At 38.7% G+C, this 27898-nt stretch overlaps 1 protein-coding gene across 1 annotated transcript in view; it reads left to right on the forward strand.

Annotated features, from left to right (window-relative positions):
- Positions 1 to 368: 368 nt before the first annotated feature.
- lingo1a (leucine rich repeat and Ig domain containing 1a) overlaps positions 369 to 27898 on the forward strand; it is a 61187-nt gene continuing 33657 nt past the window's right edge. Inside the window, exon 1 of the mRNA XM_030731505.1 lies at positions 369 to 456. The gene's annotated coding sequence lies outside the window, so the exon portion shown is untranslated. The remainder of the gene's footprint in view (positions 457 to 27898) is intronic.

Genomic DNA, 27898 nt, shown 5'->3' on the forward strand with positions numbered 1-27898 from the left:
TCAAAGGAATGATGTCAGCATTGTATTCACAGCTTGTTTCCACTGCCAGCTAATGACAGAAAGTTTAGTTCACAGTTTTAAAGAACACCAACAGTCACAGTTTACACATTAAATCAATTGTAAACAAGTCCAGTTCACACATTTTCAAAGAATCAAAGATTAAAAAAAAATCATAATTTAAATCCTCCGCAGGATAAACAATCAAGATCTGCTCCTAAAATACATACATAAATAATGTTTTTATTATCTTATACATTATCTGATTTATATTCTTGGGAGTAAGGTTTCCTGTGTTGGTTGGATCGTGCAGGTGGCTGATCAAGTGAAGAGGGAATGCTGCAAGGGTATGTGGATTAAGGGGAGACGCTGCTCATCGCACACCTTCAGCCTCCCACCTTCTGCACAGTAAGCAGATCCGGCGGCCCTTTGGAATCAGCAGGCCAGCAATTACTGCCTGTGAGTATTACTCCTCTACCAGAATTATTAAAAACTCACGCTGGTCATCGCACAGTATAAAGAATCTGACTTTAGTGGTGAGATCATCTCTTAACTTCAGTACAGTAAAATGTTCCGCGCCTAGTCTGATACTTTTTAAACCTGCCAACAATTCATGCAGTAAATAAAATTATTAAAAACAAAACAACTTGACATTTCAAATGTGTGGGGATGATATAAATAGGTACTTAGGAAAGACATCTCATCGCACAGCAATCAGAAGAGACACTTTGAGTATTGAAATAGCTGATCTTCTTATCTCATTGACTTAATTAGCGTTAATACATCACAGCTCAGAAGCAACTTCTTGATTGGCTTTACAGATCTTGCAAACAGATGGGTGTTTTTTTTAAACATTAGTGACTTTTTCATCTAACCTTTTCTTTGAAAAGGTTGGTTTTTCAGTCCCTGTTATTGCTGGGTGGCTTCCTTACTGTCTGGATTGTCTTAAAAGGCAAATTTTGGCTTATATTGTAGGGGGAAAAAAGCTGATATCATAGTGAATGAGCACAAACTGTAGGGAAACAAAATTCCATGCCAGTAAATATTTCATTTACACTTACTGTTACATTACTGCTATACTTGCACAGCTTCCCACATACTCTTATTGAAAAAGTTTACTAATTTCTTAATAGAAAAATGTACACCAGACAGCATTACACATTCTTCTGTCATTAAATAGTGGTGTAGATAGAAATATAATTTCTGGGAAACAGGATTAATTTTACCATCATCATCTGCTGCCAGCTGTCAGTGTTTACTGTGTATTGTAGCAAAGCCCCTGCATTTAAGTTGCACCTTTCTATTTCACTGTAAAAATAATGCTAAATAGTGTATTTAAACATAAATTGCCTTGGTTTTGCTTGGATTGCTGAAATGCCCTTTGCAGTGGAAGTAGCCTCAGCAACGGCAAAAAATAAATATGCCACAGCTGGTCAGTAAGAAAATCATCCTGATGCAACCCTACGTTCACTACAACTAAACTGTTTTCCCATTTACATTTATGTAGCTACAATGTAATCACCATTTACTGTATAATGTATTGTGGATACAAGACATACAAGACATTCAACTCCTGCACCAGAGTTTGCAGTTCAAATCCAAACTCCTTTGTTGTGTTTGCTTAAGATTAGGGAAAGAGGAGTTTTGCTTCAGTATAATGGAATATATATTTTTCAGCAGTAAAGAAAATAAAAAGTTGACTCATACTAAAATCTTTATAAATGATAATGGTCTATAAGATTAAATATTTTACCAGAAAAAAAAGGTGTCCTTTAACATAAAATCTATATTTTTAGCATCAAAGTACTTGAAAACAGACTCGCCCAAACAATGCAGTCCTCTGGTTTTGAGGTCATACATTTTAAATAGAACTATATCACGTTCTTAAATGTATTTTTTTTTAACCATTTGATCTAGATTATTGGAGTGATAAAACTATCTGTTGGAGAGCCATTAAAGCTCATTTGTCCAATTAACAATCATTCTGTTATTTGGTAAATTTCCATTACTTATGTCAGATTATGTAGCGATGGCATGTAATTCCTCCATTGCACTCTAACCTGCTAAGAGAGGCTAACTCTTTCCCCTGTAAAAATAACATCTGATAACAACAAGAGTCAAATCTCGTGACTTCTAAAATGTGCTTATTACTCCTGCAGCATAGCTGTGCCATTATTATTATTGTCAATCAATGTGGTTTATTTTAATTTAGTGCTTTCAGCTGTGACTTGAAGTGAAGGTGTGATAACAAAGGTATATGAAATATAAAACATGAAAAAGATATTCACAGATCCAAGTCACCGTGAAATACAGGTGAGTCACATCATAATTTCATACACTTGCCTGCCTCTTTTAATATTCTACTCACCATTAATCTCCAGTGATCCATCTTCATAGGCAGTCACTTTTTTCCCTCACTGCCCCACTTTCACCGGGCTATTGTTTTATTTCATGACTTCTCATGACTTTGCCACACATTTAGCTACCTTTCACTTGCTTATTTCGATTGACTTTTTTTTTTTACTGCACATTGCCAGGATATTGACTGAATTTTTTATTTATTTTTTTCCATGACTGGCTTATGCGATCTTGACCTTGTTACAGCAAGAATAGAAGAAAGGGCTACGGAGTAAAAACTGAGATCTATTAGACTTGTGTACCTCGGTAATATGTCCAGTGGACTGTAACTATCTCCCTGCGGATGACTAGACATCTATGCTTTTCAAGGAAGGAGCATTGAAGGAAGTGCCATCACTTCAGCTCCTCTGTGCCAATTGCTCCAAAATGGCCAATTTCCTGTCTAGGATGTGTGTTTTCACATTTTTATCATCCCCGGCCGTAGTTATCTAGTTGCACTTAGGGCCATCAGTCATCGATGCTGCGTTTAGAGGAAGCCGATGTGCAGTAAAACTGACGGACGGCCTTCCGCATGACTGAAGATGTATGAGACATGCAGGCAAGCTAGTGGGGCTTTTATTTATTTATTTACTTATTTTATAATATTTTCAGTGCCGCCAAGAGCTGCCAACAGGGAAAATAGCATTGCTTACCAGAATTTCAGGTGTCTTTAGAATGACTTCCTGATGTTTTATTTGTGGCTGCTATAAGACTTTCTTATATTAAAGTACAAAAGTGTTGGTTTGCAGTGATTATACAACATAGTTTTAATGTTTCTGGAAATATTTCCAGACCAAGTGCAGTGTATCCTAGTTTAAGCAGAATGTCACATGTACACATTTTTTGTTATGCTGTGCATACAGTTCAGATGCAAATCAAAAATTTGGGATTTGGAATTTGTGTAAACTTTGGCAACAGTCTCTTGTGTTCAGTCAGTTGCTTTACACTTACAAGTACACTGTGTACAGTGTCCAAGACATCACTCAAAAGGACAGAATTCAGTTGTCTTTGCTTATATGCCGTCCATTAGAGTGCAGTACAATAGAATAAAGAAACTGCATGACCTATTTTTTTATATCAAGCTTAAGAGCCGAAGCTCTGCATCTACCAGATTTATTCTCCTACATCAGTGTAAAAAATATCAGAAGCTGTTGTACTGTACCTCAAGAATACATATTTTTACTGCATATTCTGCTGGAGAGGATAACTATGTACAGCATCAGAAAATGATTTATTATTTGCATAAGCACAATAAAGGGACCCCTCTCAGTAAGCTCTAATGGGAAATGTTTCCTGTTCAGCTGCTTGCTTACGTACTTGCTTTCTTAATTTGTGAATATTCTTCACTGCGTGAAACTTCATCCATCAGCAAGACAAGGGAGATATGTGGAGTAAAAAATGATGCGCAGAAAACCCATTTAGTTAATGTCTGTGAGTCTGTCTGTTTATAACAGAAACAAAAAAAGAAGTGTCTGTTTTCGGTATGCCGGTAAAGTCTAAAATCTTTTTGTTTTCATCACAGCGATTGCATTTCAAACATTATACCCTGTCGGGTTTTCAGTTTTATCTGATACCATGTCTGCTTTTACTTGATCTGGAATTGATGAATCACTTCTCAAAGAATGGTTGAGTGAAACAATCTGTGTATTTTCAGTACCTGCAACATAATTGGTTTCTCGTGCTTTAGGGCAGCGCACTGTTCTTTGTCTAATTAGACACCATTCCCTCCAGTTGGACCCTTTCATTTTTAATACAAGCTGTCAAAAGTAGATCATATTTTCACCAAAGGATACCTTTAGGCCAGCCGTTTAAAATCAAATAAGCTACACTGGGGTTTCTGTTTGTATTTCTGGAGAATTCATGTAAACTCTGTTTGAGCTCTCAGAACAAAATATTTTAGAAAAATGTACCTGCTTGGACTGACATTCAAAGCCATCCCATTGACAAATAGCGATCTGGACAGCTTTACCCTCAAATTATTGCGCACACTTAAATTTGAAGGGACAGAAATGTTGCATTATCATAGCTAGCATTTTTTCCTTCATATATATATATATATATATATATATTCTAATGAATGTGCTCAGCTTGACTCTGTTATTTGGGGCATAAGCTGTGAAAGGGAATTAAAAAAACAAACTCTATTTTCTGTTGCCTACATTGTAAAGGGTGACTCTGCCTCCACACCTAAACAAAAGAAAAGAATCACAACCTTGTATTGTGAGCGCCAGTAGATTTTCTTTGTGTGTGACGTGCTGCAGCTACTGCTCTGAGGTTTACTGCTCTTGATGGATGAACTGAATTCAACAAGTTGTAAGAACGATGTTTCACAGCTATCTTAGCTGATTTCCATCCCCTACACTGACAGTACACTGTTTATACTGTTGCTGTAAAGGTTGAATTAAGTGAATGAATCGAAACTTCATCAGCTTAAATTCAAATTCATCTCTGCTACACTGATGTAACCAAACTTTGACCATGAATACAGTCGCTGTGCACCAGTCCAACATGGAGCTTCACTGTAAATTCTCCACAGTATAGCAAACTTAGTGTACTTTGTTACTTCCCCCCGCTGTCTATTACACAATAATTATGGTATTTTCTTTACATATGCAGCTCCCTTTTCTTCTAGGCCCTTTGTCCAAAAGTGTACTCAGTTAACCAGTTCATTGACTGAGTAGTAAATGCAAAGGCTGTGTTTTTTGTTACAAAGTGCACCCTTTCTGCTTCTAGATTTTATCACTACAAAATACACAATAAGTAAGGAAAATATGTAAGCATGGTACCAAAGGCAGCGCGTCCCTGTCCTTCAACATACAAAAGAAAACATAAAAGCATGCAGCCCTTGTAACAAATAAAAATCTTTTCAGTTATGACTTTGCCAAAGGCAGTGAATACGCCTGGGTTTTTTTATACCTGTCCCAGTATTCTAGCTGTTGAGCTGTAGCATGTAAGCTTTCAGTGAGTGCATAATATCTATTAACAAGAGCTTTTATTGTCCTTATTTTTGAAGAGGCAACAGGTTGTGGTCTTGAAATTCAGAACCATGATGTTCGGTATGGACAATGTTACTAGTCACCAAAAAGCCACTTGTATATTTAATTTAAGGTAAGTAAGTGTAAAACCAGCAAATGACCCTCAAGAAAGATAAAAGCTTTTCAAGTATCATATATTAAAATATCAGAAATTTTAGATATGCTGTTGAACCAGCTCACTTGTGTGTGAAAAGGCAATCAAGTCAGTTCCATATTTCATTTTACAATGAGGGAGATGATGACATCCTTCAACTGTACTCTTGCAATGGACTAATGGCAACACTTTAACTATTGTTAATAAATGGTAAATGGCTATTAAATGAAACTTTAGATAATATAGTTTGTGTAATATTAAATAATTACTTTAATTATTTTTTTTTTTTAAAAAAGCTTATAACAAGAACCAAAAATCCTATCCTTTGCCAGTTTTAGTTGTTTTGTGAAGCTTTACATTTATTTTAGAATGTAACATTACTTAAATACCATAATACCAGTTGAGTATGTGAGTTGCTAAATCTTCTCTGAAAATGCCAAACAGCTTATTCTGCGCTTGTTTGGTATCATTTATTGGACTGGATGATTGAAGTCTGAAGAAACAAGACATTTTGGCAATTTAACAATTTATTCATTTAACAAACAGGGGTCTCAGCAGCACTTGGAAAACCATACACGGCCACAATAGCCTGACAGCTTCCACTCCCGCTGGTCACCAGCTTGGTCACACACTGCAGTGGGATGGCATCCCATTCTTCAATCAGCATTTGTTGCAAGTCAGCCAGTGGGATTATGTTGGTCACTCTGGCATCAACAACATGGCCAAGCTGATCCCGCAAGTGTTCAATGAGGTTGAGGTCAGGACTACAGGCCATCCTCTCCACTCCCAAATTCTGGATGTAGGTTCTGATAAACCCCACTCTTCGTTCCCAGACTGTGGAGATTTTGGGATTGCCACTGGTTGCAGAATCTCATCTTGATATCTTGCTGCATTGAGATTACCTCCAGTGACGACAAAGCTGATTGTCAGCACCTGGGGTACCAGAAGCTCAAAACTAGCATGTCATCATCTCCCTCATTGTAAATAGAAATAGAAAGTTGGTGACTAGTAGCATTGCTGTAGTTCCCATGCCAGGTCACAAGTTGGTGGTGTGTAGAAGTGTCCAAACCATATGCCGTGTTTCCACTAGTACCTACTCAGCGCAGCTCGACTCGACTCGGCACAGTTTGTAGGCTTTTCCATTAGGTCCTGGTACCAGGTACCTTTTTAGTACCAACTCAGCCGGAGTTCAAAGCGATCTGAAAATGTGACATCGAAGAACAGCATGCCACTGATTGGCCAGAGAATGTTGTCACTAGCTGAGTCATGAGAACGACTCCTTCACCAGGATCAACCGCACCATTTTTAAAACCAGACAATAGTAAACTGGCATTAGCCACCGTTAGCTTGCCTCTATCTCATCCATTGCTGTGTGGTGTTTTGAGTCGCAGACAAATTATGTCAAAAGACTACTGCCCGCATTGCAGTAGTCTTTTGACAATTGATGTGGTACTCAATTGTAATGAAAACAAAACAAGACTGTGTCGAGTCGAGTCGAGTCGGGCTGAGTAGGTACTAGTGGAAAAGAGGCAATAGTGCACATGCGCCGGTGCCCTTGTACTCAAAAACTAGTATTTCAGCCATTTACACGGAGACCGGAGCAGCTCTGGAACCCATTTTCAAATTGTATCATTTTTAGGGACTGGAAATGTTGTTCTTGTGTAAACAGCAGGCCATCAAAACTTTATCATTTGCACTTGAAAATGTTCTCATGTAAACAGTTGTTAATTTAAGGGGAGGTCACGTTGCCCAAGAGTTTAGTTTGACTTTTGGGAAGTCTTTTCTATTCACACAATTGAATATCATTAAGTTTTTTTTGCCTTTCAGCTCGACCTACTTTTGACACATATGCACAAACACAGACACATATACAAAAAAAGATAAGCAAAAAATCATCCCCTTGCACAGTATTTTGCCTTTATGTCAATAGGCAAAGATTGCAGTTCAAAAGTAGCCTTGTTTTTCTTTTTAAAATAAAGCTGAGGCAAAATAGGGCTTGATCTCTTGGAGCAAAAAGTGTGTTTGTGGAAGATTTCCTCTAATCCTTGCAGCTAAGTGCAAAACAAGAATCCAAGGTCAGCTTTCCAAAGGATGCAGGGGCCATATTTCTATCATATAAAGGGATTTACAGAGTACAGCTTTGTGGTGTGGAGGTTCTTAGCTGCCATTGTCTACCGACTCTGCTTGTTTACATAAGCAGGTATGCAACCTCTAATATAACACACAAAGCAAAAGCACATGCTTGAAAGGCACCACCCAGGCATTGCTTCGTTATGTGTGTATATATGTTGGTTTTGGCCTGTGATGTTGCTATGGAAGCATATGGTGTATTTATGCACATGGGTTTGTTGGCATGAGCTTTTGCACATCTTCATATGGAATATGAAGCAGCTCATTTCTAATAAGAGAATAACTTGGATTTGAAATGTTACTTCTGCAAAGGTGAGAACTCTTCGTGATAGGTGAGATAAGAAATTCGAATACATTATATTTGTATGGAATTTGTATTGTTTGTGAACGCATGTGCGGGTGTGTTACATATGCGTCATTACTGGGAACGATATTAAAAATATCCCAGGGAATTAATCTCTATTGCTTATGATGTATGTTTTAATGCTCCCCCTAAATGGATATTCAGTAGTCATTAATCTTAAATATGAAATGGCTTCTGTAATTATTTCCACAAGGACCTTGCTCAGAAGAACTGACAGCAGGACGTCAATGTATTTTCCTAAAATAAATGTATAATCACAGAAGGGAATGAGATGATCATTTTTTTTTAATATTATTATTTCTTGTTACATCACAGGTTCAAAGTTTAAGGATAAAAAATGTGGCTGTGCAGAAGTGAATGATGGATTCAGATATTGTTCTAGCAGGTATGGCAGTTTGTTGGAAACGTGTTTAGTCTGTAAACAGATTTTGGGCTCAAGGGTGAGCAGCAATGATCTCTTGTAAAGGTGTAGTCTTATCTGTCTAAAGGCTGTTGGGGTGAGACTTGGCTTTTAAAATGATTGAAAAGCATTAGTGCATGAAGGTCATTGCCCCACATATTGGCAAGCACCCTGTGCTACCAAAGATTATACTACTGAGCCTTGACCAGGGTTGGCAGCAATAGCTCAGAGCTGAATCTACATACAGATATTGGTGTTTTTAACAGATAAGTAATACCTTAAAGTGAATGATGATTTCTTTAAAAAAAAAAAAAAATATGATGGACAGATGTTGAATCCTTGTGCCACAAAGTCACAGGCCAGCGTATTAAATGAAAGTTGTCTAAGCAACAAGGACATGATGAACTAGCAAGGTAGCCCTGGCTTCCAGGAATGCCCAGGGGGATGACTTCATAATCCCATCCAGTGTAAATCAAAATACAGACATTTATAGCTTTGACCCTCTGTTTTGGTTATAAAAGTCTAACCACTGAGTGAGCCAGCTGAAAACATTTCAGAGTCAACAAAAATCTGATTGGATACTTCGGTTTTGAATAGTATCAGGAAGTAATCCAGTTATTGCTAACTAAACTTGACAGAAAATAAAGTTCATATAATTACTAGAGAATTATAAACATCTGAAAATAAATGCAAAATATGAAATGTTGAAGAAGGCCCTAAGGTTCCCTTCTGATGTATTTGGTGTTTGAACATCAAACACTTCAGAGCTCTCTGCAGAGCTCTTTCTTTTTAGTTTTTTCTTTTTTTTTTTTAAAGTGTTTTAGTTTTGCTTATGCTTATCTTAATGCATGGTTTACATCACATTCATTTTGTTTTTGACATTTGACTGATGTTTTTATCAGGCTTGATTTACAACAATCGAGTGTGCTGGATTTTTTTTAATACATCGTTCATGTTCAAGGGCACTTTTACTGTTGATGGACACATAGGATGTTGTCAGTTTTATTTAACACATTATCCTTTTCTATGTATTGGTGTCTGTTTTTCTAGGTCATCGTACAGTTCATGGATTTGAAGTCAGTTATGATCATCGTACCCTGTGAATATCCACAGATCAATTGGAAGAAAGGAGCAAAATTACAGAAAAAATGTGAATGTGGAAAAATATTTTGGCAGCAAGACTCTTGTGAGACATCATATAGCTAAATCACAGATGAAGGTAGGAGATAGTGACTGCAGCTCTCTGAGTCTAGACTCTGGTGGTGATGGAGCAGAGTAACCACATGGCTGACGGAGATTTTGGATGGGGTGCCCTGGGAGGAGGAGGGTTGAACAACAGATGTCACGTAAAGCAGACTGACAGGTCACAATGAATTTAAAATACAGGGACTAGGGGCTGATTGTCTTGGAGAACATGAGCAGATAATTATTGGGGAAAAGTAGTAACAATGTAATTACAAATGGAGTGAATCTGAGAGTGTGGGAAAATAGAAAAGACAATAAAAATGGAAAATAGAGCTGTAAGAATAGCCCATATCAGAATAGCCCACTCACACCATATACCTGTAGACTCTGAAAAGGTTATCTGTTTCTTTAGCTGCATTCACACAGGAAGCAATTTGCAGTGATGTGGTGACCAGAGACCACAGAAAGTCAATGAGATTTATGGGAGAAAAAAAAATGTTGGCAACATAAAGTGGGCGGGTCTCAAGATAAACTTTTCTCAATCTTTTGTTCGAATTGGGCTATTGACTACCAGTGAGAGCACAGGATCCCAATGATTGACACGTGACAGGTGTCACCACTGTGAGTTCTCCCAGCTTGTGGTTTGTACACACAGTTCTTTAGTTGAGACACTTTCTTTATATACACGCATGCTTATGTTTGCTCCACTTAATGTGTTTGGCTGTGGAGTGCTGGCAGCTCTGAAAATGCACACTGCTGAATGCCTCGTCCATATGTGTCTGTCTCCACCCTGCATCACCCCCCCCCCCCCCCCCCCCCCCTCCCGCCCCACAGCAGAGTGAGGGAATCACACCCCCACCAACACCACAACAGGTTAGTTATCAAGGTTATCAAGAGTAAGAGATGTCAGGGTTTTTTTTTTTTCCTTTTGTTAGTGATTGGGGATTTTGACTCATATAAATTTCTGTCATATCTTGTTGCATCCTGTCTCACAAACTCATTTTTTAACTAATATTATTTTAATCTAAAACCACATTAGTGAAAATGTCTTTTGACAGAACATATTTTTTCCATATATAACTTCTAGTTGATTGCAGAAAACATGACATACAAATATTACATACAGCATTATTTTAAAGATTTACATTGATTAGTAAATGATTAGTGTACCTCACTGCCCTGTTTCAGTATACCTTGAGGTTAGTGTAGCCACATGTAGTTGTAACTGCAACAATATATTCAGTTACAATGGATTCAAATTACATGATAAGCAATCAACTTTATTGAAAATTTATTGTTTGGTTGTGTTTGGTATTAATACTGCTAAATGTGTCTTCCAGTCATTCATTCATTTTTGTTGAAAGTATCATTTCTAATGAACACTTTACTGCATCCACTGTGTGAAATATGCCATATGCAGAGCGTCACCTCACAGACTTCCCTTTGAACATCAAGTTTAGTGTTTCTGTATCTCAGCCATTGCAGATGATGTTTCTTGCCTTTCCGTTTCTGGCATTAAGTGAACAAACTGTGACAGTTTTCCATTTTTTTAGTTGAAGTTCAGTGGAAATGGCCACTTTATTTGACACTGTATCAGCTTGAAGTATGTTTCCTCTGAAAAATGCATGATTTAACTAGTAATTTCCATTATACTAGTACCTGGAAAACTGAAAAAAAAAAATCTACCACAGCCATTTTTTCTTGAGGTTTCCCCCTAAAGTAGCTTCTACAGTACATCTAAATGTTATTCATTCTGTTAGGGCATGCAAATGCTCATATTTGTGTGAATGCTGGGAACTGGTTGCCCTGCTTTGCCACATTAACATATTCAGTGAGGGGCCTGAAGAAATAAACAAAGTAGAAAATAAGCTGAACATTTGTATGTAACTAAACACAACCTTTAAAATCATGTTTCGTGTGTCATGGCAGTATGTAATGTGGCTGTAGCTCAGAAGGTAGAGCAGGTCACCTGCTAATGGGAAGGTTGGTGGTCTGATCCCTGGATGCTCCAGTCAGCATGATAAAGTGCCCTTAGGCAAGATACTGAAGTGCTTGTATGAATCGGTGTCAATGAGGCATGTTGTATAAAGTGCTTTGACTGTAGAAAAGCGCCATATAAGAACCAGTCCATTTAATGTTTAAGCTTTTCCTTTGGCATCTAATACCATTTAGCCCCCAAAGACTTTTCAGAAATCTGAGAAAATCCCCATTTATGTATTTATTTGGAATTTGCCAGAGGAAACCAAACATGTTATTCACACGTCTTTGATGTAGGTACTGGTCGTAAAGTGTACCTGTCGCTTTTTCAAAGGACAGGCTCGATCACAGAGGTATTCGTCCTCAAGGTCAAGAGTAGTAGAAACGTAGAAGTCAAGAAATTACTTCTTCATCCACAGTAAAAATTTGAAATCTAAATCAATGATGTTCTGATTCCTCACATATTTTTACCACCATGTTTTGCTTTCTGTATAGAAGAACAATCAAGAAAGATTGACAGCAGCCTTGAAAAGACCTTTGGATGGCTTCCTAGTAAAAATGGTGCAAAAGCAAAAAAGAAAAAAAAAAATTCCAAACTTGAAATTCACTTTAAATTATATTCTTTATATTCCTTATTGGCTTTATTCAATGTTTAAAAAAACCTCTCAGTATAAAGGGAAAAAAAAAGTCCAGTTGTTAACTTGAGCTGAGGTAAAGATGGACATGCTTTCTTCTTTTCCACCCTTGAGAGCTGTGGAGTGTGCCAGTACAATGGCAAGACAGTAAGCAGACTTTAATTGATTCGGCCAATTATTCTGTCTGCTGGCAACAAAGTATGGCGAGTTACAATGAGAAGCACATTGGTTTAATGAGACTAGATGTCCCAGGCCTGGTTTCAGGGAGCCTGACAAGCAGAATACTGCAGTTGGCTGTGATGATACAAGACATAGACACAGCAACAGTCCATTGCACCCAAACCTACTGTATCCAGCAATGTGGGAATGTGGTCTTTCACCACACTTATCACAGTGACATCATCTAAGGCGCCTGCATGCAGAAGATTTATGTTCTCGTGAGGTTAAGTGTGCTTAATAGCACATGTGATGTGGTATTTTTCACCATGTCTACTTTAATGGTTAAATTAGTCTTTATTCTCTTTGATCTTTTCAATGGAAAACCAATCTAGGAGTATAGCCTCAGTGAAAGCATGAACTAGCTGTTTGACAAATAACCTTCCGTCCTATCAAGTGGCAGTAACTAATGTGTTGCATCTGAGGAAAATAGCATTGATCGTGAGAGTCATTTACTCCCCTATTGAGAAGCAATTTGTTTGGTGTTTTTTTGCAGAATGTGAAGTATGGTTACACAATACTGGAGATGTAAGTCTGTGGGTGGGAGGAACAGTAGATGATGTGCACCACACCAACGTTTGAGGCAAAGGTACCTTAATGATCTGATTTGAGGATCTTTGAAAAAGAATGAAGGGCAATGACTCATTTGCAAAATAAGATGCATCAAGGCGATCACAGATCAGACCCTTAGAGCACAGGTTCAAGCCTTTTCCTGTACCCACAATTACTCACACCTTTGTGCGTATCATGGTTGGAAGGAGAAAGCAATGTTAGATAACGGTACTATCAAGGGAATTACATTAGAACCCATGAGACTTCAAAAAGGGTTCTTTACAAAAGCAATTATGCTGCTTGTTTGTCTCAAAGCTTTCTTATCCCACAACTTTGTGTCAATAACCTTAAAAGTAAATAGCTAAGTAGGGCTCAAGGGGCTGAAAATACCACTGAAGGTCACATTTAGACTTTCCTGAAGGGTAGTTTACAAAGAAGGTAAAACAACTGGTTGTTTTCTGCTTTTTTCAGAACATGAAGATTAATTACGGGGTCACATTAAAGATTGACACAGATGTTAAAAGCCTCAGTAGACACACTGTGTGGAGCCAGAGTACACTGGAGTAAACATCTGCATTACACAATGGGAGCGCGTCAACATAAACTGCATGTTTAGACTTTTAAAAGCCAAGAGTTTCACAGTCAGATTTAAGTTGTGCATTCAACAGACAGTTTATTACAAAAAAGACTATATATATATATATATATATATATATATATATATATATATATATATATATATATATATATATATATATATATATATATATATATAAAATCAAGCTTGTCAACTTGCAATTTAGGATGCATGAAATGTTTATTTTCATTCAAAAGAATAAATAAACTTGTACATGTGTAATTTTTTTATGAACAGCAATTCTACTTTCTATTCTGTCACTAAAACAACATTTTATTTCATCCTGCAGAGTGTATTGTGTACACTGTAACAACAAACTACTTCAGACTAAAAAGCACACTGCCTTTCATTCACACTTTCTGTTCAAGGCTATTTAGGCTTGTCACGAAAACTGAAATGACTGAATTGATGACGAGCCATTAATTTAATTCCAAATAAAGACACAAGGTCTTCCTCTGAGTCTGCTGTTGTTATCCTTTCAAAATAGTCCAGGTAGAAAAATGAATGTAATCAGTGGTGAAAAAAAAAACATGGCACTAAGCTTTATGAAATACATATACTGTTTATAGCTAATAGACATTTCATAATTTCTTAAAAGGACAGGAAAGAAAAAAATACACAGCCTGGCTTTTTGAAAACCTGCAGTATGGTACTTTTATTTGTAATCAGTTTCAATCATATGTCAAACATGTTTATTTTGCAGTATTTGCTAGTTCTTCATACCTTAAACAACGCAACCAATACAGGTTGTGTCTGGTGCCCTTTTGCTATATAAATATAGGCCTCCAACTGGCACAAAGAAAGAATAAATAAATAAGGAAACCATTTGTCCTAGGAGAGTAATGGGATATATAAAAGAACAAATACAAGTATGACGAGAATGTTTCAAGGGGGGAAACTGCAAAATAAGCCTGGCACGAATCCTGGACTGCCTCAGCTGAGTCCTTTTAAAGAAGAAGAATAGCAGCTCTATTCTGAGTCCCTCCCAAATAACCAAGCTCCTCACCCTATTTCTAAAGCTGAGCACAGACACCTTTCAGAGGAAACTCCTTTCTGCTGCTTACATTTGTGATCTTATTCCTCACCTATGGTCACTCCCCACAGCTCATGACCATAGGTGAGGAATGTACAGTACCAGTAAAAAATTTGGACACTGTCCAAACCTTTGACTGATACTGTAGATCAGCTTGTAAATCAACAGCTTTGCTTTCACACTCAGCTTTGTCTTCACCACAACAGACCGGTTCAATGTCCACATTGCTGCCAAGACCACACCAATATGTCTGTCAATCTCACACTCCCTCACTCATAAAGAGACCCCAAGATACTTGAACTCCTCCACTCAGGGCAATGACTTGTCCCTGACCCAGAGGGGGCATTTCACCCTTTTCTGGCTGAGAACCATGGCATCAGACCTTGAGGTGCTAATTCTCATCCCAACTGCTTGATACTCGATACCAAGTGGGGAAGGCACAACAGAGACTCTACTTCCTCAGGAAGCTCAAGCACCCCCCACCTCCCTCAACGCTTGCTGGTGAACTTTTATAGAGCTACCATCGAAAGCCTCCTGACCTACTGCTGCACAATCTGGTTCTCCAGCTGCACAGCACGGGACAGGAGAGACCTGCAGCGAGTGGTGAGAGAGGCAGAAAAAATCACTGGCACCTCACTTCCCCCCCCTCAGTGACATCTACAACACCCGACTCCAGAAAAAGGCTCTCTGCATTGCAATGGACACTACTCACCCTGGACACTCTCTGTTTTCCCCCCTCCCCTCAAAAAAGAGATTCAGACAATTAAAGGCAAACACGAACAGGCTGAAACACAGCTTCTTCCCTCAGGCTGTGAAAGCCATCAATCCCCCACCTTCAGCCAACCTATACACCCTGATGGGCAAACAGCCGAATTAATGGACAATCGACTCCAATGGACAATTACAGTGAAATCCACTGCAACCCCAGTGACAATAAAAACAGTGACAATAAAAATTCTGTTCTATTCTACTCAGCTGAAAACCCTCCTAGTATAAGCAGGAGGTCATGGCTGAAGCCAACAGAACAACATCATCTGCAAACAGCAGAGATGAGATCCTGAAACTACTGAACTGGAGATTCTTAACTCTCCACCTACTGGCTATGATAGAAATTCTGTCCATAAATATTATAAACAGAATCAATGACAAAGTGGCAGCCCTGCTGGAGACCAACACCCATCGAAAACAAGTCTGACTTTAAAGCCACTAAAGCTAAACATTCTCTAGAAGCAGTTAGAGCATACAGTTTGTCTCATGCTAAGCTCAAGGCATACTGGCATGTGACAGGAGCAGTTACTACCTTCCTGGGTGTTTTTTTTTAATATACAGGACCCACTGCACCAGGCGGGTCACAGCCATAAACAGGCACAGCACACAACCCGGACACTGCCTCTTCACCCCCTTGCCTTCTGGGAAGCGTTACAGGACACTGTACACCCGGACCTCAAGACTGAAAAACAGCTTTTACCATAGAGCTGTTACACTACTGAACACTGACAATAACAAACCTAACAGACTGTAGCTCCACCTTCACATCCACTTGCACATCCACTACGCCACTTTAGCACACTGCACTCATTTATATATATATATATATATATATATATATATATATATATATATATATATATATATATATATATATATATATATATATATATATATATATATATATATTATATTATCTTATCTTATCTTATCTTATCTTATGAACCTTTTTTGAATAGAGTTTCCAGCTGAGAGTTAGACAGTCATGTCAGTGGGTGGAGTTTTCCTCACTCCCAGGAGGCTCATTGCTGCTTGGATTGGGGCTTGCAGTGTAGCAGTATCAGAGCTCCTTTTTCATGTGTGGCATGACCAGGGTACACCCCAGCTCGATGTCTCCAGTGTTCTGATAACTTCCATTCTGGGAAGTTCCCCATCCAGATGATAAAGGTAGTAATTCTGAGTGCCCCTACCTCTGTTGGTACTTTGTGATACTTTAATTTAGAACACATGGCAAACATTAACTGAATAAATAGTTCCATTTATTAAAACTTCATAATTGTAATTGGGTGCTTTTGACTGGGATCAGAAGATACTTTTATTTTTAAAAAGTACTAATAAAAGCAAGAAGAAACATTGATGTGAAACCACTAGGAATAAACTGATTGACAAAGTCATAAAAATTGAAATGAGATATGACAAAAAAAAAAAAAAATCCTCTGGGATATGCACAGACCCCAGTCGATAGGATGAGGGTTAACGATTACACACAAGGTGTCATCATTGCAGTAGGTGTATTGGGTTATGGCATTACTTGGTCAAAGCTATCACTCCCCACTAGTATATTTCAGTGCAAAGGGTTACTGGTGCGAAGGAGTGTAAAGTAACCAGAGACTGGGCATTTTTTAATTAAGTAGCTGTTAAGGGCTTTAGTCTAACTAAGCACATTTTAATGCTTAAAACTAATCAAGTTGTTTTTAAGGTCTAAACCACATCAGAAAGTTAAAAGCCAGTAAATATGAAATTAAACAGAAAGTAGGAAAAACACAAATACAAAGCACAAAAGACAGGCCCAAATGGGAGACAAATGATGGTGCCCTGGCTGACATACTTGCAACATGTTACCAATACCTCTCCAGAATCGTTATGGGGCCTTTCTAGGTCTCTTAAACTGGGCCATTATTTCTTTTCAGCCAAAGCACGAATATCAAGAGACACTTTCTGAGTAATGGTAAGCTGCAGGCATCTGATTATATGATGCCCCAGGGTGAGAATGTGTTGATAGATGAAACCAAAGTGTGGGTAAAAGTACTCAGTTTTGCAGGACAGTGCTGGTAGCCAAGGACTGTTAATGATGGTAACCATGGGAATGTCAGAGAGTGTTTTGCAGACTTGTTAAGTTTGATTTTTAGTGTATTTAACATTGTGAAAGGGTGTATTTGGACACAAACCACTGATGCTTCAAAAAATTACACTATGTGATACCTGTGGTGTTAAAATATGACATGAAGGGGGTACACTCAGCTTTAACGTCATTTGGGGTTCTTCACTACTAGCCTTGTGTTTGCATGCTGTCTTTGCTTCCAAGGAGTTGATGTCATGTTATCAGCAGCTGTCCCTGACCTGGGCACACTTTCCACTTTACCATTACATTCTTGTCCTTTGTGCTGTAACAATAAAAGCAATGTCCATATCTGCACTCCAGAAAAGTTATAGGTTGGTCTAATATTTTACTCCTCCCTGCACATAAACTGAAGCCAAATGATTGTAATGTAAGATTGCCAGGAAAAAGGGCATGTTCATGATTTTTTCTTTCTATCATCTTGTGGACAAGTGAAGAACCTTTGTAATGCAAGTAACAACACAATTGTAAGTGTAATGTGATTACTGAATGTAGTGCAGTAATGCATTACATTACTGCATAGAAACAAATTAACATGTATACAATAATGGGTTAGTTTGTATTACACCCAACAGTGCACTTTACAGTGAGGTGCTAAATTTGTCTATAAATAATCTTTTTTTTTTTTCATGCATTTTGCAAATGGAATAGATTCACAAACTAATATTGTTTTTAACTAAAAAAAAAAAACGTTATTCACCACAGCTTATACAGGGAGGTACAGCATGCATTACTGTACATGGTTTCCTGAGCCTACCTTGCCTTATCAATCGTTGAGGAGACCTTTTAATCCAGCTACTTCCCTGTGGCATTGGCTTCCCTCCAGCTGGGAGCAGCAAGTGTTTATTGGCTGTGGTATCAGTGGGATACTTGTGGTGGCCTGCCTCACCTTTAATTCTGAGATTCTTGCAAGCATCTCTTTGACTTCAGCTGTCAAGTAAAAACTTTAGCCTAGTGTAAGGACACTAAATAGAATAAAAGAAAGTCATCTCCAGAGCTGTCCCAAGGGGACCCCCCCCCCCCCCCCCCCCCCCCCTTAAATGGAAATGAAGACTGCTGGTCATTATGTGTTGCTGTTTTAATTGTTGATTTGTTTGTTAAACATGAAATGTTTAATAAATGACATCTTTCACCACAACATTCAGATCTTTACATTGTGCTTTGGAGTTCCAAAAACATTGATAATGCACACATGCTGTCAAAGAACATTGTAGGATGATAAACTATTGTCAGAATGTTATGCAGTTTACACTAATATTCTGATGAAGCATTGCAATTAAATGGTCAAAACATGGGGACAAGTTATAGCAAGTCTGCACTGGGATATTTGTTTCCTCCCAGTGTAAGAAAACGAGAGAAGTTCTTTCCAGGAGATTTGTGCTGAGTCAGGATGCCCGTGAAAGGAGGCTGTGCACATCCGAGGCAAGGAAGTGCTGTGAGAAATGATGGAATGATGAAAAATGGTGGATTTTTAAAAAAATCTGATTTTACATTGGACTGTGCATGCCTGCAAGATACTGATAATTTGAATAGTACAAAATACAATAAAATTAATAAGCGGATCAACGTTAGAACAGGAGATTTCGTTAGCATTTTTCGCCATGAAATCTTAATTTCTTGTATAACTGAATCATGTGGCTTTCCTTGATTCCCAGTAACTTAGAATTTATTGGCCTGCTATTCTGGAGTTATATAGCAAATTGGACTTTGAGTGGTAATGTCACAATACTTTGATATTCTTGAGTCTGATTAGTCTGGCTTATCAGTTTACCCTTTCCTTTAGATATTTTATTAAAATGTGATGCCTGCAGGTCCTGATCATGTATCAGCTGTAAGACACTATTGATGGAGCAGACATAATTGAATAGTTATATGGGTTTCCTTCCTTAGTCTTTGCTTGTAATTCACCTTCAATCATCATTTCACTCATCAGTGTCAAGAATAATTCTATAAATGAAATACAGCTCCACAGGGGACTCTTTGTATGAAAGAAGTCACCTACTATTTCATAATAGTTCTTCTGAGGTTAAAAAAAAAAAAAAAAAAAAGAAGTGCTAAGTCCATAACCATGAAAGGCTTTAATATTTGACAGCACGTGTTATTACTTTAGAATACTTCAACTCAAGGCCTGAACAGTGAACCCAACTACTGTATACACTCACAGGAGACGCTTCCACTTTGCATCAGAGTTAGTATGACATGCATTAAAAATCATTAAAAAAAAAGTAAAGTAAGATTAACATTCACTGGAACAGCTAAATAGAAAGATGTACTAAAAATGTCATATTCTTAACAAATGTATTTTTGCTACAGTTGTTTCTGGGAGCTGAGAAAATTTCTTTGTCCTGTTTTTTTTGTGTGTGTTCAACTGCAGAGATACTGGAAATACTTCCTACTGTGGTTTAGTTCAACTCTCTCTAAATACTTTCGGACACTTCAACCCTCTGTAACAATCCAAGGAGCTATTTAGACATTGGCTTTTTGTCACTGAAACAGATCATAATGATCTCAACGCAATCCCCAAACTCTATTCATTGCAACGCATAAACAGCAAACACACACCACAAGGGAACTGGCTAGTTGCCCTGACCCATACATTGAGAAATGGCCATAACCCTGGAACAAATAAAGCCGCCCAATACAGAGCTATCATTTCTCCACCTAGTAATTGCCTCAGAAATGGTGTAGAAATAATGAGATTCAGCTGAGGCAATGCAGTGGCCAGTTTGAATGCAACACTTTCCTTCTTTAGCTATGCAGCTGTGAATGTGCACACCCAGTTGCACAGTTCCACAGTTGCATGTGTATGTGCAAATGTTTATGTATTTGCTTCTGCAGGGTAGGCAGGTTGAAGAGGTTAAATGGTTTCATTTGCTACTGCACAATTGCTGTGTTGATTGCCAAGCTGTTGTGGAACTGCTATTGTATCATAGCTGTACTTATCCAGTAACCTGGAAAAAGCTGGTACAAACAACACTGATTTGAGAACAGATTTCATCTTGCTGCGTTTTGTTTAAAATTGCTTGTATTTTCTTTTCGCATTATTCAAAATTGTTTGAAATATAATCAAAATGCAAAGCTGGATTATGGCCATAAATGAAGTACAAGCTGCTCATTATTTCCTTTATTTGATTCAACGCTTCTCAAAAGTCTTTGAATAAAATGTCTCAAAAATGTTTATAAAGTTCTGAAGGCAGCAGAAAGCGGAAGTGAAAGGAAACTCTGCCTTAAGTGAGAATGTCAGATTTCAAATCTGAAGGTCAGCAACCATCATTTTTTTTCTGGGAATATCAATACCAAGAAATGTTTTGGTAAAGATACAAGCATCAGAATTGGTCAGATGGTAATGGTGGAAATAATGTTGCAGCAATCACTTTCAATACACTATCCTCCCCATAGGTAGGAAAGTGTATTTAAAGAAAAAAACATTTTTCAATTCCAAGCACCAAAATTAGCATCTATTTAATGACGATGCAGTTCAATATTGCAGCCAATACAATTAATGATGAAGGAAAGCTGATTATGCATCTGGGAACCCCAAATTCTAAAACATAAAATCCCTCAGGGTGATTAAAGAAAAGCTCTTGGTTTCAGTAGTGTAAATTCTACTACTTTGTGTTTGAACCATTTCCAGCAAATGTTGACAGATGCAGCTCTGTTTGACTGCATTTCTGACAGACTTTGGATCTCAGTGGGTTGCCCGCGCTGAAATGTGTATTGTTGTAAATCAAACAAGACAGAACTGTGGATTTTGTTTTTCATTTGATTCATTGTGATTAATAAGCCATACACCATGTGGTGCAGTGCTAAACTCAGATAGCAGCTGGTAGAATTCTACCAAGGTCAGAGAAAAACACTCGAGGACTTCAAATTATTTCCTAGATGGAGGGTGAAAATGCAAGTAAGATGAGAAACTAACTTAACTGAAGAATTTTAAGTCATGGATTGAATTAATTGATAATATATTTTAACGTATATTCAGATAGGTAGATAACACACCCATAATAGTGCCCTTAGAGATACAGTATATTGCAAACACTGCTGAATATGGTGCATCACTCTGTGTCTGGACACCCATTTGCCCAAGATTCATTCTCTAATTTTATTCCTTGGCACTTGTGCCCCATGTGGAAATCAAAGGAAAAAAACTGTGGCACATCTTTGTGGTCATCAAACCACCATATTTTCTTTTAGAAGATCCCAATTTTATATTTGTTTGAAGCGAGAATTAGTTTTTAAAAAGGGGGTGGGGTGGGCTTATATTCATCAAGGTGACAGAAAATAGAGAATGGAAGATAACATAAACAAACCAGAGTTATTTGTTTAGGTCTTCTTTATTTGTTCATATTTTGAGGTGTTTCCTTTTGTGTATTTTATCTGGTTCACACTGACTTGTCAACTTGATGTCAGCAGTATACTCTCAAAAATTATGTGAATACATAAAAATAAAAGTCTTTGACCTCAGGGGATAATAGAGAATACTACATCGTTGCATTAGAATTAATACAATTAATTACAGCAATAACATACAAAGGATGGTAGTATTAATCATAAAAATAATCTTTACTGCTGAGTCATGGCAGCACACCCATTTTCAAATAATCAGGCTTTAGTTTCTCCAGTACTAATTAATAGCTACTAGTGAAATTTGTGCACCACTTTATACAACAACACCCGTGGTATGAGTCTCTGTGCCAGATCATGTTTTATAAAGATCATTACCAGTCCATTAGGTATGCCTTGTTTCATTGTACTTTCATTGTACTAAGTTTTTTGTTGTTGTTTTTTGTTTATTTGTTTTTTTTTTTTTTAACATTAGGAAACTGTGCACTCCTGTAGCAACTTACCTGATACAATTACAACTGATCCATTTTCTAGGCTAAGAGAGAGGTTGGCTACCACTTGTATCTGTGATCTCATTCTTTTGGTCACTACCCAAAGCTTGTGACCAAAGGTAAGGGTAGGGATGTAGATGGACTGGTAAATCAACAGCTTTGCTTTCATGCTCAGCTCTCTCATCACCACAGTGAACCAGTACAGTGTCCGCATCACTGCAGCCGCGGCCCCGATCCATCCGTCCATCTCTCCCTCCCCTCTTCCCTCACCCATGAACAAGACCCTGAGATATTTAAACTCCACCACATGGGGCAGCAACTCCTCCCTGACCCAGAGTGTGCACTCCAACCTTTTCTGGCCCAGGACCATGGCCTCGGACTTGGAGGTGCTAATTCTCATACCTGCTGCTTCACAAACCACTCCAGTGTGAGCTGGAGGCCACCACCTGATAAAGCCAACAGGACCACATCATCCACAAAAAGCAGAGATTCTGAGGCCACCAAGGCAGAAGCCTTTCAGCACTTGGCTACACCTAGAAATTCTGTCTATAAAAATTATGAAAAGGACAAAGGACAGCCCGGCAGAGTCCGACACCCATCAGGAATGAGTCTGACTTAGTGCCAGCAATGCAGCCCAAGATCTCACTGCAGTTGTACAGGGACTGCATGGCCTGTAATGGCAGGCCAGACACCCAATACTCCTGCAGCACCCCCCACAGGCTATCCCAAAAGATGCGGTCGAATCCCGTATTCAAGTCCACAGAACACATGTAGACTGGATGGGCAAACTCCCACACATACTCAAATATCCTTGAGAGGATAAAGAGCTTGTCCACGACCAGGATGAAAACCGCATTGTTCCTCCTGAATCTGAGGTTTGAGTAACGGACGGACTCTCCTTTCTGACACCCTGTCATAGACCTTCCCAGGGAAGCACAGGAGTGTGATCCCCTATGTGTTGCACACCCTCTGCTCCCCCTTCTTGAAGATGGAAACCACACAGAAACCTGCACAGAAGTCCAGTAACAGAACATCACTTGGGTTCAGATTGGGCAGGCCGTTTCTCCTAATGACAACCCCTCCAGGTTTCACTGTTGTGGCCCACATGAGCACTGAGGTCTCCCAGTAGAACAACGGAGTCACCACATGAAGCAACCTTGAGCACCCCACCCAGAAACTCCAAGAAGCCTGGGTACACTGAACAGTCAGGACCCATTTTCTGACTTGAAAGTGCAGGGAAACAACTCTTGCGTCCACCAGTGAAAACTCCAATGTACAGGCAGCAAGCTGAGGGAATTCAAATACACCCACCCTAGCCTCCCACCTCTCACTGAGGGCAGCTCCAGACTGGAACACAGTCCACCCCCTCTACAGGAGACTGGTTCCAGAACCCAGGCCGTGCGTTGAGGTGACCCCAACTATAGCTAGCCTGCATCTTTCAACCTCATGCATTACCTCAGGCTCCTTCCCCATCAGAGAGGTGACATTCCATGTTCCACCAGTGCCTCCACCCTTGGCCGCCCTCCAACACACACTACACCCAACCCCTGCAGTGCCTTGTGTGGGTGGTAGGCCTGTAGGAGGGTGGGCCCATGTCTCCTCTTCAGGCTGCACTTGTATGGACTAAGGCCCAACCACCAGGCACTCTCCACCTAGCACCCTCCCCACACCTGGCTCCAAGGTGGAGTCCTGGTAACCCTATCCTGGGCAGGACAGACTGTTCCCTTGATCTTCTTCTCATGAGGGTCGTCTGAATCGCTCTTCATCTGGTTGCTCAACCATTACCGACATAGCCCCTGGGATCCCTGGGACACACAAACCCATCCACCACAATATGGTGGCAAAGTGCACAGAGGTGGTGCAAAAAGCACTAGTAAAAACTGATTACATTCAGTTATTGAAGGTGAACTTGAGTGTGTCTGGTTTTTTAGTTCCAGCATGTAGAAATGCTCAAAGCAGTCAACTCTGCAGGATAGTCTTTACCTTTAACATCTCTGGTGTCACTGTGTGTCACTGTGTGTCAGGGCTTTTTCCAGCGCTATGCATCCTTGGAGACTATTTCTAGCATTTTTCTTATTGATAGATGCGTTCAGATTCACTTCCTCAAATTTGTCCCTCTGCCCTAGATTTGAGAAAAAAAAAAAACTCTTCCCCAGCATCAATAGTGCAGTCTAGTATTCTGTTAAAGAAAAACAGTTTGTAAACCTGTTGTGGATCCATTACTATCTCACTGTGTCCTTTGTAGTTGAAGATGTTTTTTTCTTTTTTGGTCACAGTGCACTTTTTCAGGAAACCAGGTCTCTGCTTCCAACTCCACTGCCAGATATTTTTCATTCGACTGTACGCTTTCAAATTTGCTGTCAGTGCGATTGTCCAACAGGAATCATTTTGTCACTTTCAGCTGTACTACTGCACTAAGTACACAGTGTCTGTAGAGTTTTACCTGCAATATTTATCTCATTTAAAATGCCATACCATGTTATGATGGGGCACATGAATGGTTACCTTTTGATCTTAGCTGTAATGACTTCAGCTTCACATCTAGTTTTAGCTTCACAAGCAGCAGTTAGACTTTCATCTTCTGGCACTTATCGCAGTGCATCTTGTACATCTTCTAACCGGTGGTGAATGGGGTTGAGCACATCTATACCTGACTTTTTTAATATATATATTTCTATGTTTACCTCTTATTTGATCAACTGTGACCTTGACTTCTCATGTCCATAATATTAATATCCTGCATCAATCACTTATCTCTGTGAATTCCAGGAAATGCTCTCTAATCTCTACACTTCTCCTGTGTGTTGTAAAAAAAAAAATGTACAATTGCTGTCGTCTGTTCTGTTCTACTCACAGTAGGAGCACAGTCTAAAAATATGGAGCAGCATCTAGCTGACCGCAGCATTGTGAGGATTTCCTGCTGAATCTGAGATGCTTGCATTGCTGTGACTTAATTCTGAATGTCCTTGCCTAAATACTGAGTGTTTATTTCTTTTGAAGTTATTTTCCTAATGCGTCCAGCCATAAAACTGTCAAATCATCTTCACTAGTTAAAGCAAACTGCTACTGTTCTTCAAACAACATATGTGCTTCTGTGGGATACTGGGGTTTGAATATACATAATCTCATAAGACTAATCAACTGCCATGACTCATTCTCAATTCATTGTCTTGGTAGCCTGTTCTCACTGATTTTGTATTTGCACTATATGTACAAAAGTACTGGGCCACCTACACATTACACCTACAGGAGCTTCTTGGCTGTGGAAACCCATCATAAGAAACTCCTGGCACACATTTTTTTTTTTGCTAATGTCAGTGCCAGAGGAGGTTTGGAACTCTGTATGTAGAGAGTTGGCGACTCAGCACCCCCCCACTCTGGTTCCTACAGTAAACTCCTCCACTTTGCACTTACAGCTGATCATGGAATATATTTATCTTCAACAACAAAGAAGTATGATTCAATATTCTTGTCCATATGATGTGTGTTAGAATTCCTGTTCAACCGTTTGTGAAAACTTTCTAAACACAATGTGATTTTTCACTGGCATCTTTTTGATGGGACTTTCTCCCATTTCCACAAAGTTTGCAAGAAATTTCCATACAACTTTATAGCAAAAGCAAAACATTCTTTCTCTGTGAATCATTGTCATAGCCTTTCTATTCTCACCCCAGTTGATAATGTTGAATATCAAAGACACACAAAAAAATAAACAAAAAAATAAAATAAAAATCTGTGTTCACTGTCCCTGGTAAAATCCTTCCCCTTGGTTTTATACTGTCATCTTATTCAACATGTATCAAAGTCCTTGGGGTATTATTTTGGGGAATCTGATTCATCAAAAACTCTTCAGTGTGTACAGTTATGTGTGAGCAAAACCGTGCTCTGATAATGCACCTGTTGGTGCTTAGCCTAGCCCGTGAACTCGATGATAGATTTGGACACTTCCTGTTGTGGAGCATATGATGGTGGAGGAACAGTTGTTGTGCTACCATTTTCTTAGTTTGGTGGAGCAGCTGAAGGCAGGCCATCCTTATTATTCACTTGCTATCTGAGTTCAACCAAGCCTGTTCTTAATAAATCTTCTATTTTTATATAAGCAGTCAGATACTTGACATGCTGTGTTGTTTCTCATGGCTTGTGAGAGCTTGGAGTGGCAGTTGGGAAGCAATGGCCAGTGCAGAGTAACTGCCACATTCCTCATCAGTATATTTTTTTTCCCCACATTTCACATTTTCGTCAAGGGCCTCCACAGGCAAACTGGGAAATTGCCTGACAAGGTTGACCCTGAAACGTGTGAGGAATTAAAATGCAAGCTGTCTTTTAGTTACTTGGTATGAAGATGTTTGCCTGAGAAAGCAGATTTTTAACAGAAACAGGTTTTTGTGGCCCGAGTGGAGCTCTAGATGACAAACAGTTTTGGTGTGTTAAAGACAGTCGTATTGCAAATAAATGTTTTAGAGGGGAAGGCGAAAATTTGATATGCTATGATACCAACATGACAAAACTTTCAAAATAGAAGGATGACATTTATGCATTAATGGATTCAGAATGCCTTTAGAGTATACAAGATAGGATTGTATGGATCAGCTGATGAATGCTGGGTGAATACACAGGACAGAACAGCAGACTGGCAGATTAAATCCATGCTGTAAAATGGGACTGAGCAGATAGTTGTGTAAGGTTTAGTAAACTCTGCATTTATTCTCCTTCTCGTGTTTTAATTGAAAGTGTTACTAAAACATGATTGTGGTTGCATGGAGCAGTTAGTGCTCTAATATACTTCCAATGGCTATTTCTTGAGACAAATGGGTCAACTATTAGCAATAATATAATACATTTATTATTTTAATGTTTTGTTAACTAGTTTGACTTTTGTATGAAATACAGTATTCTCTATTTTTTTTTTTTTAATTATGCAGCTCATATACATCTGCTTGTTTTTTTTCATGACTCACGTGTTTTAGTGACACCGTTAAGCGCATGAATAGTGCTAAGGTTGCAGGCGGGGGGAAAACTAGCCAGAAGCACTGAGCTTCTCAGAGCATTTTTATGTGTTTGACAACAGCAAGCTCCACTAACACAGGTCATCTACATCTTAATGAGAAGCTTCTGTAACATGTACACTGTAAGGCCGTATACTGTTTGAATCAGAAACATGTTTCACAATGGAAAGGTTTAACATTTCATACTGTATTATACCAAACAGCTTTAAAGGTTTATTGATGATTGATTTTCCAAAATACTCTTAACTAAGCTTTGCCATGTATGATCGAATGTTTTAACTAAACTTCAACTTGATGTCTGCTCATTTACAGGCAGCCTGAGCTGCAGAGAAAATGAGATTAGACCTTTTGCAGCATGCAATCACTCAGTGGATCGACATGGATTTGGCTGTCAACAATTTACTAAAGTCATGGTGGCAGCTATAAAGAGATTGAAATCTCTCCCTGCCCTTTGGAATAGTGCAGTGTAGTGAAAATACTTCAAACAGTGATTACCAGTGTATCCTACTCCCAATACC

This window comes from Archocentrus centrarchus, chromosome 6 (genome assembly GCF_007364275.1).
Source record: "Archocentrus centrarchus isolate MPI-CPG fArcCen1 chromosome 6, fArcCen1, whole genome shotgun sequence".
Classification (NCBI taxonomy): Eukaryota; Metazoa; Chordata; class Actinopteri; order Cichliformes; family Cichlidae; genus Archocentrus; species Archocentrus centrarchus.